Genomic DNA, 21,079 nt, shown 5'->3' with positions numbered 1-21,079 from the left:
TAATATCATTTATGGCCTTCACACGCGTTACAGTATGCTCCTATTCTTTTTATGCTCAGGTACTAAGATTTCCCTTCAGTGTTAAAATTCCATATAAATATTCAATACTTAAATGGGCACAGTTAAGACATTAAATATACATATACATACTGTATACAGTACAGTTTGCATACGGTAATATGTTTATTTTCCTAAATCAATCTCTTTTATGAGCATGTGAAAGGCATGGTGAATCGATTCTCAAAAATTACTGTACTTTGCATGATTGGAAACAAATGCGTGATTGCGAAATGCTGTGGTGTTACTTTTACAAAGACGGTCAATGAAAAAAATAATGTGGACCAGGGCAATACTTTGAGTTACAGCTTGTCCAAGGTCATTCATTATTAATACTATTAGTAATATCTTCGTTAAAGACTTTGATGGCGACAGCTCAAACATGAGAGGTTGAGCTTTATTAGCTCCACCTTGTGGAAATTCCGGATACTATTATTTTGCTTGCGGTATTATAGGAGAATTTACGGTAACTAGCGGTATTTACCGGTAACTCGCGGTAGACTGCGTAAAGCGCACCGCAAAATAATGCGGTATCGCCCGCGCATTTTGAATGGCTGCATCTTTTACATATCAGCAAAATTACTTTTATTTGACATTGAAGATGTATTTTTTCCATTTAATTTCTTTTTGTTTACATTTCTAAATGTGTTATATAATAAGCACACAGTATACATTACATGACAATGCTAAATTCTCGCAGTATTAAATTACCCACTGAAGCTAAACAGGTGTGAGCCTGGTCAGTACTTGGATGGGAGACCTCCAGGGAAAAACTAAGGTTTCTGCTGATTAGATAGATAGATACTTTATTGATCCCGTGAGGGAAATTGCAGTGCAACAGCAGCTTAACACAGACAACACAGTCACAGTGTAACAAATGATACAATAATAATAATAGTACAATACATACAATACAATCAGTACAGTGAGGGGTGCACTAAAAGAGTTACTCACAGTCCGGACACACAAAGAACAAACTAGAACAGAACAGTACACAGAAAAATCGTATCACACATATGAATATAAAGATAGATGTAAATATAGATATAGATATAAATATAGATATAAATGTATTGCACAGGTCCCTGGCATATATTGCACAAAAAAACATTGTAGACGGGAAAAGAAAAAGAAAGAGAACAGATGTAGCAGTAGATGTGTAGATGCTTACAGTCCAGAAACAGGTCACTGTCAATGTCGCCTCTGCCCAGATGCAAGGTGGATGCATTGTACAGTCTTATGGCAGAAGGCAAGAATGACCTCCTGTAGCGCTCCCTGTCGCACCGTGGATGAATCAGTCTATTGCTGAATGTGCTCTTCATTTCTGCAAGCCTGTCATAGAGGGGATGGGAGATGTTGTCCATGATGGCCTCTAGTTTGGACACCATTCTCCTCTCAGCCACTACCTCCAAGGGGTCCAGGTCAGACCCAATGACAGAGCTTGCTCTCGTGATGAGCTTGTTCAGTCTTTTAGAATCCACTGCTCTAATCCCAGGGCCCCAGGTGCTAGCGGGGCCAGCAGGGGGCACTCACCCTGCAGTCTATGTTGGTCCTAATGCCTCAGTATAGTAACGGGGACACTGTACTGTAAAAAGGTGCTGTTCATCTGATGAGACGTTAAACCGAGGTCCTGACTCTCTGTGGTCATTTAAAAAATCATGGTGATTTTCAAAAAGAGTAAGTGTAATCAATTTCCCATTGGCCCTTACCCATCATGGCCTTCTAATAATCCCCATCTATAAATTGGCTTCATTACTCTGTTCTTCTCCCCACTGATAGCTGTTGTGTGGTGAGCGTTCTGGCGCACTATGGCTGCCGTTGCATCATCCAGGTGGATGCTGCACATTGGTGGTGGTGGAGGGGAGTCCCCATTACCTGTAAAGAGCTTTGAGTGGAGTGTCCAGAAAAGCGCTATGTAAGTGTAAGGAATGATTATAATAATTATTATTAGTAGTGTCAATGCGCCTTTCAGCTTCCTGCTGGACAGGAGGATCAAAAAGTCAGCTTTCTCTAGGGGGCACCAATCCCTTCCTGAGGTGTCATTGAGAAAACAGATTTGATAAGCCTTTGTTTAACCCTTTAATTCAATTGATAACAATATACAATGAGATATCCACATAGAATGACAACCTATTTTTACAGCATACTTAAAATAATGTATATATCTAAAATGATTTATACAATAAAATGTCACTGACACCTTCTGAAACCATCAATTATTTTGGTCCTTGAAAATTTCCAAAGTCCCAGTCCTATCAACTCCCTCAAAATAATAGCACAGAACAGCTGCCCCATTACAGTCATTTAGTTACTAAAACCCAGAAAAATAATGTGCAGAAAAGTATAAAAAAGTATACTGTATATCATAATCAGACATTTATCTGTCCAAACGTATACTTTGGTGATCAAGTGAAGTGTCCACATTGGCGTTGGCTAGCAAATTATGTATGGAATGGGCCGATACTTTGCTGAAACAAAGTGGCTGTCTCAGGGTGTGAGAATTGGCCGGGGAAGCAAAGTTTCAGAGCTGTGCAGTGTCTTTTAAACCAGAATCAAGACAGGTGATGATTGGTCGAAAGTTTAGTGGGCATTTCAGACCCATGTGGGGTTACCATGCCCTGCAGGTTCCCGATTGGTTAGTCAAGGGGAGAAATGAGTAACAATGACCTCTGACATCTAGGACCCCAATCCAGATGGTCCCAAGAATCTCACAAACAGATAGCCGCCAGGAATGGCCATTGATCATGATAGCCAGGCATGGCTGGACGCATCCCCATTTGGGAGCTGTTCCTTATCTGAGAGAAAACACTTTAAATCAGAACTGCATGAATAGCTTCTCCGTGGCTGCACCACAGAGATGAGGAAGAGAGTTGGAGCCTCATTTAGGAAAGCACAGCAACACTTAATTCTGTCTTATTAATAAGCATTGCCACCACATGCTAAAACTGTGACTATTTATTTGGTTTGTTTTAGTTTTAATGTCCTTATTGCCTATTACAGAAACACAACAAAAAATAAAATGAGTCTGTTCTGGTTAATAGCTGTTCTAAATGTTCTTTATGTAAATGCAGATTAATTTTTACATTTAAGTTACTTGAATTTTGGATTATATTGTGATACATATTTTGTTGCATCACTCAGAGTTTAAGATTCAGAGTGATCCTCAAACTCAGGCCACAGTTAGCACACTTCTATATTTTGGTTTTAGGCCCACAGAACACTTCTATTGCTGGCAACATATGACCAACAACTATTCCCAACAAACGTTTTGCGTTTACAATTACAAAATTCCCAAGTTTACAATTATATACAAAGTAACATGTTAATGATATTGGCTGTTAACTTAAGTATAATGAGTTATGATATTTTAAGTTGATGACTTTTAGATTTTTGTAATTGCAATACCATACATCAAAAATGAATTATTCTGTAGTTTATAATATATACTGTAATTACGTTGCCATGTACTGTACAGTAGCTTGGCAGTTAATAGACTTTTAGCAGTACCACACCAAATGGGGGAGTTTTCCTCTTGTATTATATTTAATCACAATATATTAGCTATTAGGGATAACAGACATGTAACCTTTTATTTTCATAAACTGCTCAGTTCAATACATGGTTTGAACTTAACTTCCACAGAATACACCCTGGCCAGGCCATCACACCAGGGTGCACACCTACACAAACAGGGGGCAATTTACCAATGTCCATTAATCATGACAGAAATCTTTTGGAGACACCTTCTCAGTAAATGTGTACGTGAAGGTGTAAAAAAAAACAAGTCAGTATTTATTTCAGGTGAATAGACTGTGGGAGACACGCAGGGTCTGGAGTTCACAAGAAGAGCAGCATTTAACTTTATATTTAGTTTTTGAACAAAATTATGCCAATATGCTAGGAAATCCGAGCAAAAAAAGCCAAGCAATATCCAATTTCCCCTTTTCTGCTTTGAAAGGCAAAACAAACTCTCTCCCATTGTAGCTATAATGAATAATCTGCATGTAAATATAAAACTACATTTACCATTAGAAATCAAACAGAAGGTGCCCCAGACTGAATCTGAACGCATGACCAAACAGCTGTGAGGCAACAGTGCTATTTCTTCTTGTGTATAATTTATCAATGTTAATTAATTTAGAAAATCCAATAACTTGGTATTTCCAGCAGAGACAGCAGTACAACATATGTTATAGTAGCTCATAATCAATGGAATTCTTCCAATAAATGGTAAACATAAGACTGCTTTACCATATGAAAACAAGCGTTCAAACAGTTTTCACTTGTTTTCATTCTTTTATGTGTATAGTTACAGTACAGGTATGTGCATAAGAAAAACGTCTACAGCTGTAGTAACCATCACATGTAATAAACATCAGCTCTGCCCTGATCTTCACCCTCAACACACTGTGTTATTATCAAATGTTACAGACACCTTCACTGGACAGATTTGCAGAGGAGGAGAAATAGTGCCTGGACAGAAGAGTGGAAACACCTTCTAGGTAAAAGTGTAGACTGAAGTCCCATTACTGAGGCCAAAGAATGATAACTCCCCTGTGCCATAGTCCAGCTGCACTCTGATCTTCAGGTGTTTCCTCTTCAGTGTCAGTCATTTCTCTGATGAACTCAGTGCACTGTAAACACTTCTCCACAGTCTTAGAGACCCAATTCCTCCTTCTGGAGCCCCAGTGATTGATTCTTTCCTGTTGATGGACTCATTGACTGCACCCAAGATCCAGTAAGTGCTGTCTCCCACCTCCACATTCCAGCAGTGTCTCCCTGAGGTGAATCCCTCAGATCCCAGCACACAGAAACAATAGTCAAACCTCTCTGCGCTGTCAGGAAGCTGCTGTCTTTCATCACTGTGTCTCACACTCATCAGGTCTTCAGATAGTACGAGGTCAGGGGCTGCTGTGTTGGGGACCAGACCAGAATTTTTTCATTGAAAAAGAAAAAAAATCTTAAAAAAGACTCACTTGATCAATGATATTTAATTATTGTTATTATTTCAAGCAATTAAAGTAGTTGAAGTACAGTAACATAAAGCTCTTGAAAATTCATAATGTAAATGTAATATTTTTAAAAGTGCTCTTAATAATAAATGCATAAGTAATAAAAATAGTGCCATATTAAAAGTAAGGAACAAAATAAATACTAATAAAGTTTTAGAACACTTAGAATCACCAGGACAAACTGGCCTTGTAGTGACACCTGTAGACCAAACTAGAGATCAGTCACTTTACTCCAGAGTCAGTCAAACTTACAGCTTTTAACTGATTGGTGCCACAATTCTATATGTTCCCCCTTGTACTGCGAAAACCTGTAAATCCCCAACCCTACCTGTCATGACCACCAGTCAGCGGAGATCATCTCACAAAAAAGCTAACCAGTACCAGCAGCGGGTTAATAATAATAACAAGCGCCGCCGCACGTTTAAATCCATCAGCATACGCTCTACCGCGCGGCAAGCAGCACTATTTAAACCATCCTAACCTGCTTCCCGCTGGTCGGTATTGAGTTAACTCCCTGAGAGCTCTACCTGGCGATTCCTAAACCTTGTGTCACTCTGGATTTTAGACTACTCCTTTTGCCTTTTGACTTCGTACATCGCCTCTCGATTCGGATTGTTTGCCACCTGTGTCTGTCCTGGATTTCAACCTACCTTCCTCTCATTGACCACGATCTCGTCTCTCAATTCGGATTGTCTGTTGCCGTGACTACCGGCTACTCCTGCGGCAGCACCGGATCCATACCTCCTCATTAGTGAATCCTTACACTACCGTCACAATTCCTGTCCCCCAGTACTCACTGTACTGATCAATCCCTAGCATCTTCTCCCAGACTCTGTACTTCAGAGAGCCCAGGTGCTTGGCAACATCTATCAGTGCTCCTAAAACCCCCTCTGGATCCTGCAGTGTGCACTAGGCTCTGCAATAATATCCAGGAGTCAGTGCTGCTGTGGGTTTGAACATAGAACAGTAGAAAAGAGGAAGACAGGAGGACAAGCTGGTTAGGACACACTGGACACACTCCATCAGGACACACTGATTACCTGAGGAAGAGTAACTCCCTCTCAAGTCCTGCGTAGTGCAGACAACAGACAGACAGCCGAGAAGCCGATAAGCCTTGCAGCTCAGACAGCGCTGTTCCACTAGCACACCTCACCACACAGACTGACTCAATTGCCAGCTTCACAGCTGCACACCTGCAAACACCTACCTGCTCTTTTTCAGTTTTAGCCAGGTCACTGATGAGGCACTGTATAAATCGAATGGACACATTAACACACAAAGCTCACACAGAGCTCTCTTTCAGCCAGAGGTACTGCCTCACCCACCACATGCCTCGTGAACTACTTTTCAGGGAAGTAAGCAGTCTGTTTTTGTAATGACGCCCATTGCTGTAACTCAACCAATTATTAATCCCCTACAGCTGTGGTCTCTTAAAGATGCATGCTTGTCAGGGAGAAGCCCTGCCCCTCGGTGTTTCTGCCTCGGGCTGCATTACACCATACATAAAAAGGCTGAAAATTTCGATAAAAAGGTTTAGAAAATTGACCATTAATGCATTAGGAAGGTCTCATTTCAAAGACCACATTCTTTCACTGCATTATAGAAAAGAAAAGAGCTGGTGCTCAAAGGGTATCTCGATGCAAGGCAGCATACACCCACAGTGGGATGCCAGTCCATTTCAGGGCAGCTACCAGATGCAATCTGGAGTAATAACCTGCACTAAATAAATGAAGAAACTGAAACCTTTATATTGAAAAGAGAAGACTATGAGGGTACCTCATAGGAGTATTCAAAATCCTCAAAGGACAGGCATTTACAACTGAGAAAAGAGACACTCCTTCATCCAAAGTGTTATAGCCCAGATGGCTTAGAACATTTGACTGAATTTTCTGCATTTAAAATAGGATTTTCAATCTCATGTAATCATTCAAACAATGTGATTATTCATTAAAGTAGGTCTGTTTTCAGATGACTGTTGTCACAAAGACTCATTTCTACCTGCAGGAATGAAATGTCTTCAGCTCCCATCTCCTGTTCTATGGCTAGGATTGTCTCTGAAAGAGATGTCATCTCTCTTGTAAGGCTCACAATCTTCACCTTCATCATCTCTTCTGCTCTTCTGCTCCTCTTCATCCCTCAGTGCAGATATCCTTGCTGCCTCTTCATCTTGTAGAAACTGGTGAAGTTTCTCAAACTCCTCCTTTATCTGTCTCTCAGTCTGCTGGGTCTGAGACTGGAATGGAAAATTGTGATTATTGTGAAAATCATAAGATATGAACTGTTTATTTGTGTGGTATTCTCCAGGAGAACAGTATTAGTATAATTTGCCCTTTAGTATTAATGCACATAATATGACAGTTTCCTTATAAATTACATTTTAATAAGTGTTTTGTTCTTGCAGCTCTAGGAACAACATTAAACACACTTGCCAATACAATTTATTTTAAGGGAGCTCCATTAAGATGCACCACCTACAAACAATGAAACCCAACACATTTGTTTGTGCAACATTTGTGTTGGCCTGTAAAAAGAAGGCGCTACAGTATGACTTGGGAATGAAAGCAGCTCAAACTTTTCTTTCAGTAACACAAACAAGCACAAATGTTAAATAAACAGATGCCCTAGGTTTCATTCTTTTGAATAAAATGAATTATTTTTTAATGCTGAATGATCAAAAGCTGTTTTGTATTTTACTTCTACTATAGCTGTTATAATAGGACAATTGGAATATTTGAATTTGCAGTTCTGAAATATATTCATGTGCTCTAAAGTTTGATTACATGTCTGTTTGACTTGATAAAAGGCTTCAAGCATCTTTTTTTATGGACTCCAGTGCAGTGTTGAGCTCCCCCTGGAGCAACACAGAAAATATATTTCCTTTTGACTAAATAATCTACATTAGTGTCATGGTATTCATTCCTCCTCTAGAGGGCGCTCCTAAATTTTTTGTTGTGTTCCCAGCTTTATTTGTCCCAGCTGTTTCCTATCCCTGTTTCCCTATTTAAGCCCAGCGTCTCCGTAGTTCTGGACTCAGCTTTGGAAGATGGATGCCCAGAAGCCCACCTACCACCGGTACAGTGGTGGCCCGAGGGCATAGGCTTCACCACAGCGTCCTGACCTCTGAATCCAGGTCTTGGAGCGCCTTGCCTCGTTTTGATTTTAATCTTCCATGTTCCACATTCCCGTTCCCTGTGTTAACTGACTTTGTCTTGGATGAACCACCCAGCTTTTGGGTTACGGACCGCGCCCCAATTTTCCCTTCTGGACTTCCTTGGACTCGTTAGCCTACTCCATGCCCCCCAAGAACTGGATCACTCAAGTCACCATCTCCTGTCTGTTATCCCGACCATACCTTGCTGTGTCTTCCTTGATGTCCTTCTCAAAACTCTTCTAGATTATACCGTCACGCATTGGGTCTTAAACTAGGCATTTCATGGGAGTCAGAAAATGCTCCCATGACAATTGGGGCTTCTCAAAATGTGGCCCCTCCAATTCAGTACTGCAATTAAACCATCACCTCATTTGTTACTGTATATTAGTCCTGATAATCAGACCACTTAGGGGGATGTTGTCCTGAAGAATCATGTGATTCCAGTGTGGGAAGCCCTGCTGTACTGTTTCATATTAGCACTCAATTAATTATTCCAGTTTCATCAAGCTCTCCATTGCTTGATGAAGCCCAAACTCAAATTAGCTGAACCAGTTTCTGAAATACTTTTAGTAGGTAAAAATTGGTTGAGATTATTTTGAAAGGAATTTGTGAAAACTACAGTACAGTATGAGTATCTCAGAATAAAAAGCTGATAAAAAATTGCCTCCTCAAGTCCTGAATTAAAAACAAAACAATCCACTGACTTCATTAAGAAATCTCTAAAATTAATTAATACTTAAATGGGACTTTGTCAAGGTAAATTTACTCTTTTCCCTACATTATACATTTAGTTACCTTCCTAGCACTGGTATCTTTACATTTTAATGATAATACAATTGTACATCCCTGATTTCCCCTGTGCTTTAAGAATATACTCCATTTTACCCATACCAGAAAAAAGTGGCTTTCTCAATGGATTAAACTTAAGTTACTAAGTTTACTGATGTTGATTTATTAGCTGGTATAAACTTGGTTGGTATTAACTTCATGCCAGCTTTTATGTACTGTATCTGAACACCCTGCAGTAATGTGGTCTATCTTATTTACTATTTTAATAGTTCAGGTGGGTAGTTGCATCAGCATGCATAGGCTACAAAGGAACAAGTAATACAGTAGGTTTATTCCATGCTGAAAAGAGAAGAAACCACAACATTTTGGCCGTGGAGCCAAAACTCCATGGCTGAAACGTTGTGTGCTGTCATCAATTACCAAAAATAAAATCATGATGTAGAATGCTCTCATAAAATACTGTATAAACCAAAATGTGTTTACACATGTAATGATGTTTACATGTTATGTAAAATTTTATGTGGAATGTAATGATTCCTATATTTACATACACAAACGTTTCTCACCTTGCATTCCAGTATAGCTTCCTCTATTAAGCAGAGCTCATGTGCTTAATGTTTTCTTGAAGTCTGACTAACAACACAGATAAGCTCCTCATCACCCAAACAGAATACTTTTTTCTCATTGTGCAGACTGCAGAGCACTTCAGATCTCGCAGCATGTCTCTGAATCCTCTCCTGTAAGAAGGCCTCACATAGATTCTTTAGAGCCAGGTTAAGGGGAGGCAGATCTCTTGGAGATCTTCTCCTGCAGATTGGACATTTCTGAGATCCCTCTGTTCCCAGTGCTGCTCCAGACAGATTTTACAGAAACTGTGGCTACATGTCAGGAGAACAGGAGAGCCCTTGAAGATTTCACAGCACACAGGAGAGCTCTTCTTCCAGGACAGATGATCTTATTGCCATATTCTTACAGAATCACTGCCCATTTTGTCCTCAATAATAACATGTGATCACTCTTAGATTTGTTTGCACTTTGACTTTCACTCATATGGTATTCAGTACAGAAGAAATATGATTAATGCATGTATATATTATTTTATATTATTTTAATATTATAACTATCTTCTTGATTCTGAGGTGCAAAAATGATTATGTTGAGAGAAAGGGTGTTCAGCTTTTATAAATATAACTTTTATAGAATGTGTCTCTTCTATCTATAATCGTTAGTGGTTTGTGCTGGAAGACAGATGTTTTCTCCAGCACACATAATCAGAATGTGTAAACATTCTGTTTTTAATGTGCTGCTAAATGGAGGAATACTACTGTACATCATTTTTGTATTCAGGAAGAAAAATGTTTTAAGGTGAAAACAAACTATTTTTTATTTAAATTTCATAAAAACAAATGCAGGAAAGTTGCACAATAGAGAATCCTAGCACAAATCACAGTTTTTGTACCCACAGCCTTTCATTAGGAAAACTGAAATCCATATCATATGAACATTAAAATTACATACTTTAAATTCTGCAAATTAAAAAAATAAAACCTCTGTCAAATAACATATATCTCTAATGAATTATCTTGTTTTGCCATTAAATCTAAAATCTAGCACAGTACAGGAATACTTTGTTATTTTGACTCTAAATTACCCACTGATTTGGAAATTACGAATCTATTACTATTATCTATTAATAAAAATGAGGTGTGAAACTGAGCAAAATAAATACAAACTGATCAGTCTTAGCTAAATTAGATATACACCAAAAGAAACAGAACTAAAAGCTTAAAAAGAAGAGTCTAAATGAAAACTACATAAAAATAAGAGTTTAGTGTTGATTTAATAGAGATTTTCCTTAACTAAATTATTGCACTTTTTCAACACATATTAACTACAGTAAGTAAACCTAAGATTTACAGCATGATACTGTTATCAGCAAAAACAGTTTGCAGCTTGCAGTTCACATTGTATTACACATTGTATTTCACTATTCAAGGCCTTACTCAGAAAATCTAGAATAATGAATATGGCCTGAGTATTTACCTACTGTAGCTGTAAGTGGCCTAAGACACAGGTAACCAACTCATACTGTATGATCAAGGAGGTTTCCTGATTATTTGCTCTGTTTAATTAACTTCATATTGTACTAAACTGTTACAAACTACAGCAGTCTTAGAACATACTGTAGCATAAACATATACTGTATAAGAAGAAGACAAATTATTTATAAAACACTTTTCCAAATCCAAGGATTCTGATCTATGTGTTATTATTTAATGTTTTCAGTGGTACCAATTGTACAGTTGCGTTATTGTGTTATTAATGTTTTTCTGGGTGGCACAGAGACACAGTGGAAAATATTAGTGTAAGCATTGTTGCCTTACAGCACTGTGGCCCTTGGTTCAATTCCTGATTCCTCAATTCAATTCTGGTATTCTTTCTGTGTGGAGTTTGTATGAATTTTTGTCCCATTTTTAAATCTTTAGCAGATTGAAACAGGTTTTCCACTATGATTTACCAGTACTTTGCTCTGTCCATTTTCCCTCAGTCTTGACATTCGATTATTGCCGTTTTACTGGGATTTTACGACCGAGTCGTTACATCCATCACAGCACAGGATGCCGTTCCTTTAATTCGTCTGCCAGCAGAGTCTCTATCCCTGCCTTTCGGTGCACGACTGTAAGTCCATCCCGTACCGGCGCCGACTTAAAAAATCTCCTCTTACTGCCGCACCTGGAACGCACTCTGCTTCCCCCTGCATACCTGAGACTTGCCAGATCAGTGCTACTCAATACCCGCTCCATAAACAACAAGGCTCTTCTTTTATGTGACAATTCTAGGGGACTTTAATATACTCATTGATTCAAGGTCTTCCAGTTTGGCTAAAGACTTCCTTTCTCTATTGGGATGCTTTGATCTTACTCAGTTTGTTTGTATCCCTACACATAACAAAGGACACACCTTAGATTTAATTATTGCAAATGACTCTTTTGTCTCCCACTGCTCTCCCCTTGAGCTAGGCCTCTCTGACCACTTAGTCATTTTTCAATCTGGAATTACCTGTTTCTAACACTTCACCCCCATGCTCTGTAAATTTCCGCAACTGGCGGTCAATTGATCACCCAAGGTTTGCAAATTCTGCTCTGTCCTATCTGTCCTTATCCTGTTTCTCTTCCTCTGACCCTCTAGAGGACAAAATACAGTTACTTGACAGTGCTGTTTTATCTACCCTCGACACCTTTGCTCCTTTCAAAACTCGAACCATCTCCTTCTCTCGCCCTGCCCCCTGGTACAATGACCATCTGTGATCCATGAAGGCAGCCTCTCGCAAAACTGAGTTCTGGCCTTATTGTACATTATCATTCTTGGAGAGATTACTTATGTGAATATAAGGTTACTATAGAGTCTGCTAGATCCATCTACTTCTCTCACATCATTGAAAATCACCAAAACAACCCAAGACATCTTTTCTCCACCATCAACAGACTGCTCAAGCCAAACTGCCCCACCACATTACCTGCCTCATTTGCAACTTTGCAACACATTCTTAGATTTCTTTAGTTCTAAGATTGACAACATCCAACATCACATTCTTTCCACTACACATATCATTTCCATACTTCCTCCCTCCTCATCCAACTTCTCTGGTTCCCTTCTCTCCAGCTTCTCTCTTCTTGACTCAGCATCCCTCAATAAACTAGTTACACGCATGAAACCCACCACTTCTATTTTAGATCCCATTCCCACCACTTTATTTCAGTCCTGTTTCTCTTCTCTCTGTCCCATTGTCCTCAATATTATATATGAATCCATTAGCACTGACATTGTACCCATGGTCCTCAAAACTGCTGCCATTACCCCCGTGCCAAAAAAAGCCTAACATGGCTCTAGACAATCTTAACAATTTTCGCCCCATCTCAAACTTACCCTTTCTCGCTAAAATTCTGGAACGTGCTGTCACACTTCAGTTACATAATCACCTCATGACAAACAACATTTTCGAACCCCTCCAGTCTGGCTTCCGTCAACTTCACAGCACAGAAACTGCCCTGGTCAAAGTCACTAACAATCTTCAAATAGCTTCTGATTCTGGTTCTCTTTCTATACTCATCCTTCTTGATCTCAGTGCTGCTTTTGACACTGTTGACCATAACATCTTACTTTCTCGTCTTGAGACTGTGTTTGGAGTTTCTGACACTGCTTTCAAATGGTTCAAATCTTACCTCACTGATCGCTGTCACTTTGTCTCTCTTAATGGGTACAGGTTTGAAATTGGTCTTGTTAAGTCTGGTGTTCCTCAGGGCTCAATTCTGGGCCCCTTGCTCTTCAGCATTTACATGTTCCCACTTGATCAGCTTTTAAGGCCTCAGCTTTCATTTTTACACTGACAATACTCACATATACATCCATACCTGTTATACCCCAAGCTCTAGAACTCTCTTTCCAAGGATATCAGAGAGTCACCTTCTCTAAACTCCTTCAAATCCAGACTCAAAACCCTCTTCTTCAGAAAAGCCTTTACTTAACTGGTTCCATTCTTCACCCCCCTGCTTTTCTTAGTACCACCATCCATGGTCTCCTCTATATATTGTAATTGTGTTTTATCTTGTGTATTCTTTTTATTTATTGTAGTTGTCATCCTGTAAAGCACTTTGAGAAGCCACCTTTAAAGGCGTTATATAAAATAAAGTTTGTTATTATTATTATTGACAACCTTCTCATTCCCATTTTCAATGAGAAGCAGCCTTATAATATATTGCCACTAACAGTAGTGTAGTATTTATAGGTTAATATGCTGTTCTGTTTGCACTGGATGTACTATTTTGCATTAAGACTAAAACATTTCAGTTTTATTTAATCTTTTATCTGATTAAAAATATGTTTTATCACAGGTTTGCATTATCACTTAAATGCACTGTTGCAAACCCCATGCAGAATTTGAGATGTTTTCTTCAGTAATGGTATCTACCTCACCATTCTGCCATACTGGCCAACGTTCTTAGATATTTTCTTCCATCCCAGCCATTGAACTTCCTAGCTCTTTCAAGGTTGCAGTTGGCCTCACAGTGGCATCCCTTGCAAGTCTTCTCTTTCTCAAGCTGTTCAGTTTGGAGGAAAAGCCTGATCTAAGCTGTGTTTTTTGCTTTCCATTCCTTAATGATCATCTTCAACATGCTTAAAGGGTGTTTTTCATACTTTTCAATCTGTCTGTGCCTGTTATTTTGAAAGTTCACTTTCAAAAGGTTTAGTCTTAATTCACTAACTGAGGCCACTAAACTGATTATGTGGCTCAATAAGTTACTTATGAGCAAATTTGGGTTTGATATATCAAATGGTTAGAATAATTATAGAACCATGAACTTTTTATTGATTTCAATTCAACTTTATTGTCATTAAACTTACACAGGTGCATAGTATAATGAAAGTGTTTCTCATTAGTCACTCAGGTGCAGTATATAAATAGGACAGAAGATAAGACAATAGACAGTAACACAATAGCAATAACAGTAACATGTAATCACATAACATAAATAACATGTAATCAAGTAATCAAAACTGTGCAAAATTCCACAAACAGAGAAAATATAACAGGACAAAAACAGTGCAAGGTAATTCTTGGAACAGTGCAAAAATAGTATGGTTAAAAATAGTATGGTTAATTAATATTAAATATTATTACAACCCGTACAGTTTTACTGGGCTATCGAGGGGACAGTACAATTTCGGCTTACGTGTGTGTAGTGGTGTAGGAGTACAGTCATTGTGGGTACAGGAAGACGTTAGGAGAGATCATAATATGGTGGGAGGGAGTGGGGGCGTCACCAACCTGACAGCTCTGGGGAAGAAGCTATTTTGGAGTCTAGTTGTGTGTGACTGGAGTGACCGGAACCTTCTGCCAGATGGTAGGGGAACAAACAAGTTATGACTGGGGTGAGTGGAGTCAGACATAATTTTGGTGGCTTTTTTCAGACTCCTGGTGATGTGTATTTCCTGGCTGGATGGTGAGGCACTGTCGTTGATGTGTTGGGCAGTTTTGACCACCCGCTGTAGTGCCTTACGGTTGGATGCGGTGCAGTTGCCGTACCAGACTGTGATGCAGCTGGTCGGTATGCTCTCCACCGTACATCTGTAGAAGTTGGTGAGGATCTGCGGATGTACTGTAGGTGTATTTTCTTCAGCCTTCTGTTTTTTGCTTTGAATGTGTGAAGTAGACTGTATATACTATAAATCATATTTGTAATTTCTTAGCTTGACTCCAAGCTTTAAAGCAAATGTGAAAATTGTATTAGGGTATGAATACTTCTGCAATGAAATCAAAGATTAAGTTTTAATAGCCAACTGTGACCATTATTGTTGAGTTGTTGCCTGGCAGTCATATGATTGGGCCAATGCTTTCTCGGTGAAATAGAAATGCCTGAAATGTTTCAAATGTGTGCAGGATTAAAGTTTCATCAGTGAGAGATGTGCCTCTCCTCAATTTGACAATAGTTCTCCTGTAAAACACTATGGAGCTGACTCAAAAAATGCGGTGACACCACACAAGATAGGTATAAAATGGAGGAGCCCTAACCAAACAGTATGATTCCTGATATTCAGATAATTTATTCTTCTTTGATACAGTTTTGTGTCATTTGAACAAAGATTCACATTAAGTACTTGACACACTAACATCCCTTCCCCCACTCTGCTTCTGCACAAGGCAAACATTAACTAAACACCAAAAAATGGAATAAGAATATTAATTTGCTTTGAAACAGTTTTCTGACCTTTTGTAGTCCTCAATTTTTTTATAGAACTGTTTCAGTTCACTAAAAAGACATTTACCAGTTAGGTAAACTGGAAAGAGTTTCACAAATGATACAAAGATGCCTTTATATTAAAACACTGTTTTTTTAGCAGATGAGATATTATAGAATATTTTCTTATGTGAACTAAAAAAAATAAAATGTATACACAAATGGTGTTTCATTAATTGCAAATGTATTTTTATAAAAATATATAACAAAATGGTTTAAATATTAACCACATATCTTAAAACAATTATTGTGATTAAGGTTTGTGAGTGGTGTCCTCTGATTGGGTGCTCTCTGCATCAACCCAGGAGGCAGTGAACTTAAATGTCTATGACTTCAGCCTGAAACTTGGCCTCTCACATCCTATTAGCTTGCTGTGGCCAGCACAGTCATAACATCATTTAGGAGGATATTTCTGAGCTCACCACACTATTGTATTATAACAGTGCTATTCCACTGTTATAAAGACCTTCCTTGGGCAGATTCTCAGAAGGTCCCCTTTATTGCCTGGACATAAAACTGGGAACACCCTTTCGTCAAATGTTTCTTTGAAAATGTAGAGAGGTGTTTTTTCATAGAGAATAAGATAATAATAGAGAATAATACCTCTCTTCAGTCACAGTCCAGTTCCACTCTGATCTTTTGGGGTTTCCTTTTCAGAGTGAGCTTTATCTCTGAGGAGGTCAGTGCTGTGTAAATCCCATCCTTCAAACATATAGTCCAGAATACCCCTCAGGGCTCAGATTGATTTTGCCTTTCCTGTTGACAGACTCTTTGGCCACACCTAAAAACCATAAGGTGTTCTTCATCACCTCGAAATCCCAACAGTGTCTCCCTGAGGTTAATCCCTCAGATCCCAACACACAGAGACGGGGGTCAAACTTCCCTGGGTTGTCAGGGAGCGGCTGACTCTCACTGTATCTCACACTGGTTAGGTCCTCAGACAGTGAGAGCTTAGGGGCTGCTGTGTTTGGGTCCAGGGTCACCGGAGCTAGAAAGAAAAGATAAAAAGAGTTAAAAAGAAATCAAAGACTGACTTCCACAAGACATTTTACATTTAATATTTTAAATTGTCTTTTAGAGGACAGCATGGTAGTTAGTGTTGAGGTCTTGGGATTGATTATGGAGTGAAGCACCTGTATTTTCATTGTATTCTTTTTTTGAGGGTTTTCCCTGAGAACTGTAGTTTCCTATCACCTTTCTAAACCATACCGGCTAGATTCATAGCTGTCTCTAAAGGGTAAATGGTTATGCTTTTAGTAGAAACTTCGGAATGCCTTGTCCCTTGCCAGAAAGAAATCCCAACGAAGATTTAAAAAGCTATAGCTGGAAAAAAATCATCTGAGAAATAAAGGTTGGATGGAAGCTTGTAAATGAAGGAAGATCACTCATAAATCTTCTGAAAATGTTGAAAATCTTTAGTATGGTGCAGTAGTCACCAGTTGATAGACAGACTGTTTGATAATAATTTGCTCAAGGGTACAACAGCAGTGTCTCATCTGGGATTTAAACCCACAACTTTCTAGCTGCATGGTCCACAACGCTACTCTTCAGTGTACTGCATGCAGTTTTGGTCACCATGTCAAGACAATTACAAATCTAGCGACTTTAGAGCAAAACAATTATTTTTGGTCTCAGGGAACAGATAATTAGAATTTTAATTCTAAAGCAAAAGAGACACTAGTAAGAAAAATTGAGTCATAACTGGAATTTAACAGGAAATTGATTTAGGACAAATAATAGAGAATGCTTCATTATACAAATAATCAGCAATAATGATCAACTAATACACAAAAAATAGTGTGTATCTAGAGCAGCCAGATAATTAAGGTCCATATATTGGGCACTTTTTCAGAAACATCCATACATTTCAGAGTTACTAAGCTACTAAACAATCAAAAAAGCAATATGGTTAAACAGCCTTGTCTTGCTTGCATCCTTTTGCATAGTGTTATGTGTACCAGAATTGAGAAGAATTAAAGTGCAGCATAGTGCTGTTTTTTTTTATTGAAACATCAACTCACCTGTGCTGATAACACATTTGTTATGTTAAATCATGTGACCAAATTAAATAATATGAGGTCTTACTTTATTCACCCTGAGTCCTCATAGTACTTATTGTACTGAACAATCCCCAGCATCTTTTGCAGACTCTGTACTTCAGAGAGCCCAGGTGCTTGGCACTCAGTTTCGTACAAGTCAGTTTTATTCGGGTCTAGTTAAAGGATAATTGGATATGATGGTACAGTTGGTTGTTTATACTAAATGTCTCTCTGAGTGGGAATGGCTCTCTAAGTGGGAGGTACAAATAGGCAGAAACTTGTCTGCAAGATGACCTGATACAGTAATTAAATCACTGACATTGTTTTCAAATGAAAGACATTGCTTTTGTTTTATCCATCTGGCAAGAGAAATTTCCCTTGGTTGTACTTTGATGTATTATTCAGTGTAGGGAGAAAGTTTCAGGTTATTATTCATTTCAGATTATTATTAATTTAGAGAATAGTCATGTGTAAGGCACTTTATTTTACAACAACACCTTTACCTTCTATTGAATTTGAATATAATATTCTATTTCTATTGAATTTGTGTCTCATTGGGAAAGAGAATTTGCCACTGAGAGACCCTTGTAACTATGAATCTATACAAGTCTGAGCCTAGATAATCAGAACTATTGCATTTTTTGCAAATAATAATCATGTGTAATTCATTAGTCTTATAAATGAAGAAATACTTACTTCTTCTGTCTACATGGTTTCTGAAACCATGTTGTGCTGTTATGCCCTCAATAATAGTGTGTATTTTCTAGAAATTCGCTTCCTACACAAACTGGGGTCAAAGCCTAATTTCTAAATTTAATTCACAATAAATCCTTCCCTATTACAGCATATCCTAAGAAGTACCTTATTCTTGATTTCTTTTTCAATCAGATGATCTACAGAAGTTCCACAGATTTAACATGATTTTTATGTCTCTTTTACAACAAATACTGTAAACAGCTATGGATGAGTAGCTGTTTTCCTTTGAAATAATGCAGAGGTTCACATTTTTCATTCTTAGTATTTTAGTTTATTTATCTTATAAACAGTTTAAAATTTCCATACTATAGCCTTAATGTGCTTTGTAGTTTTAGCCCATGTTTGTTTTACTTCATTATAGGCTTGTAGTTTATTCTGCAGGTGCATCAGTGAAATGTTGAGTTCCTCCTGGAATGAAATAATAGAATCTTACTCCAGCTTTATGGTGGAGAAAAAGACTGACACCCAGCTCTATTACCTACAGTATCTCTCTTCTGACGAACATTCATAGAACCATAGCTTTCCTTGGTTTCTAGTTAGGAAGCAATCAGAGAGCACATGACTTCAGTTTACTGCATCTAAAAAATCCAAAATAAAAACAAATAAAAGTATGATATATTTAGCCATGTAGTAAATTGTCACGCCCTCTGCAGCCAGAGGGCGCTTCTTCTTTGTCCTGTCTCTCATTTCTGGTTCTTTGCTGTCCTTCCGGTGTTTCTCTCTCTGTGGGGCTATATATTTCCGGGTCTTTCAGTCTGCCTTCGCTCAGAGTTGACGTTTGGATGTCCTGAAACCTGCCCAGCACCAGGTTGCCCCACGTCTGCTACCTGAGGGCATAGGTTTCTATACGGCATTCCCTGAACAGCTGAGCCCGGGCTAACCCCCGTCTCACCGCTACTCATAGGGTCTTTTTCGCTCTCCTGCCTATCCATCAATCCATTATCACAGAACATCTCCCGATGGGCTATAACTTAACTTCAATTTGAATTACATATTCAGTTTTAATGAATAACTATATTGCTTTTAACATGGTAACTCAGATCAAAAACTGACGTGAAAATTAATATTCATATTTATGTTCCTGGGTTTCTGTCTATTAAATAGGTCTCACAGAGATTCTTTAGAGCTATCTTGGGTGGCAGAAAATCCTGCAGACTGGACATTCACAAAAGCACTTCTGTTCCCAGCACTGATTCAGAAAGGCTTTACAGAATCTGGCCGCATGTCAGGAGAACAGGATCAGTGAAGATTTCATAGCACACAGGACATGAGAGCTCTTCTTTCAGGACAGAAGATCTTGCTGCCATTTCTTCACCGAGTTTCAGCTTATCTTGTTCTCTATAATAGCTTCTGACCAAAGTACAAGACAGATTTAATTTCACCTTAAACAGTGCTTTTATATTCCAGAAGTTATGATATCTTACTTATGATTTTCCCATATTTGATTTTAAATTAATTGTTTTATTTAAAGTGTATTGTATGTATGCAATTTCAGTTCGCAGTAGACAAGCTCACAGTAATAAGAGCCGTGGCAAATGAAATCATAGGCACACGTAAAGTTCAGTCACGGCTCAAAGTCTGACATACTTTCTCTTAATTGTGTGCTTTAAAACACACAGAATAATGGCCATAAAGATCTGTTTAGGAGAAAGAAGGATACCTTTAAAAATATTAATTTTATCTTTAAATCAAGTTACACAGGATATTTTTGACCTAAGCTTTCAAACAAGTTTCAAGTAATTAGCATATGTCAGATGTTCACATCATAACATGATTTTCTGTTCTTATTTGTGTTTTAGATGTACTTATTTTAAAAAATAATGAAAGGAAAGTTCTTTCTGTCTTTTATCATTAGATCTTTGTGAAGCCAATAATTCATCATCAGTAGGCATTTGATTCTGGCAACTTCCACAGTAAATCAGAGAATAATCAGGAGTTGTACATGATTTAAAGCTCATGACTGCTCTGCTCCTGGCTGGGACACCAGTCTATTGCACAACCACAGAGAAATAGGGACACCTGTGTCTGTTGGTTTTCATTTAATTTCAACAGTGCCTTTATCACTGGTGTTAAGGCCTAATAACTGTACTGCTTGCATGATAAAGATTTTTTCTGCACTCAGGTACATTATTTCTAATACCTTTGGTACACTGAACTATATGCATACTCTGTTACCCTCATTCTGGGAGCAGCTTTCGCACTGGAATTCTACCAGCCCCTCTGCTTGCTCCGTTGCCTGTACCTTCCAGGTAGAGTCTCTCCAGCAACCTAGCTGACTGAATCCCTCGGCAACCACTAACACAACATAACATAACATAACTTCACTTTATTAGCCCTATACAATTTCTTGCATTAGGAATTTGTCTTTTCGCATACTCCAGCTTGCACTCCATGAGACACAGAGACACAGAGAGAAGCTTGGGTCAGAGTACAGGGTCAGCCATTGTACAGCGCCCCTGGAGCAGCTGGGGTTAAGTG

The 21,079-nt window shown here is 38.5% G+C and overlaps 1 pseudogene; it reads right to left on the bottom strand.

The window, feature by feature from the left end:
- Positions 1 to 3,396: 3,396 nt before the first annotated feature.
- Positions 3,397 to 19,908, bottom strand: LOC148650207 (zinc-binding protein A33-like; annotated as a pseudogene).
- Between the last annotated feature and the right edge of the window lie 1,171 nt (positions 19,909 to 21,079).

This window comes from Lepisosteus platostomus, chromosome 13 (assembly GCF_059453375.1).
Source record: "Lepisosteus platostomus isolate fLepPlt1 chromosome 13, fLepPlt1.hap1, whole genome shotgun sequence".
Taxonomy (NCBI): Eukaryota; Metazoa; Chordata; class Actinopteri; order Semionotiformes; family Lepisosteidae; genus Lepisosteus; species Lepisosteus platostomus.
The sequence above is the reverse complement of the archived record's forward strand: the minus strand, read 5'-3'. Positions and strand labels throughout refer to the sequence as shown.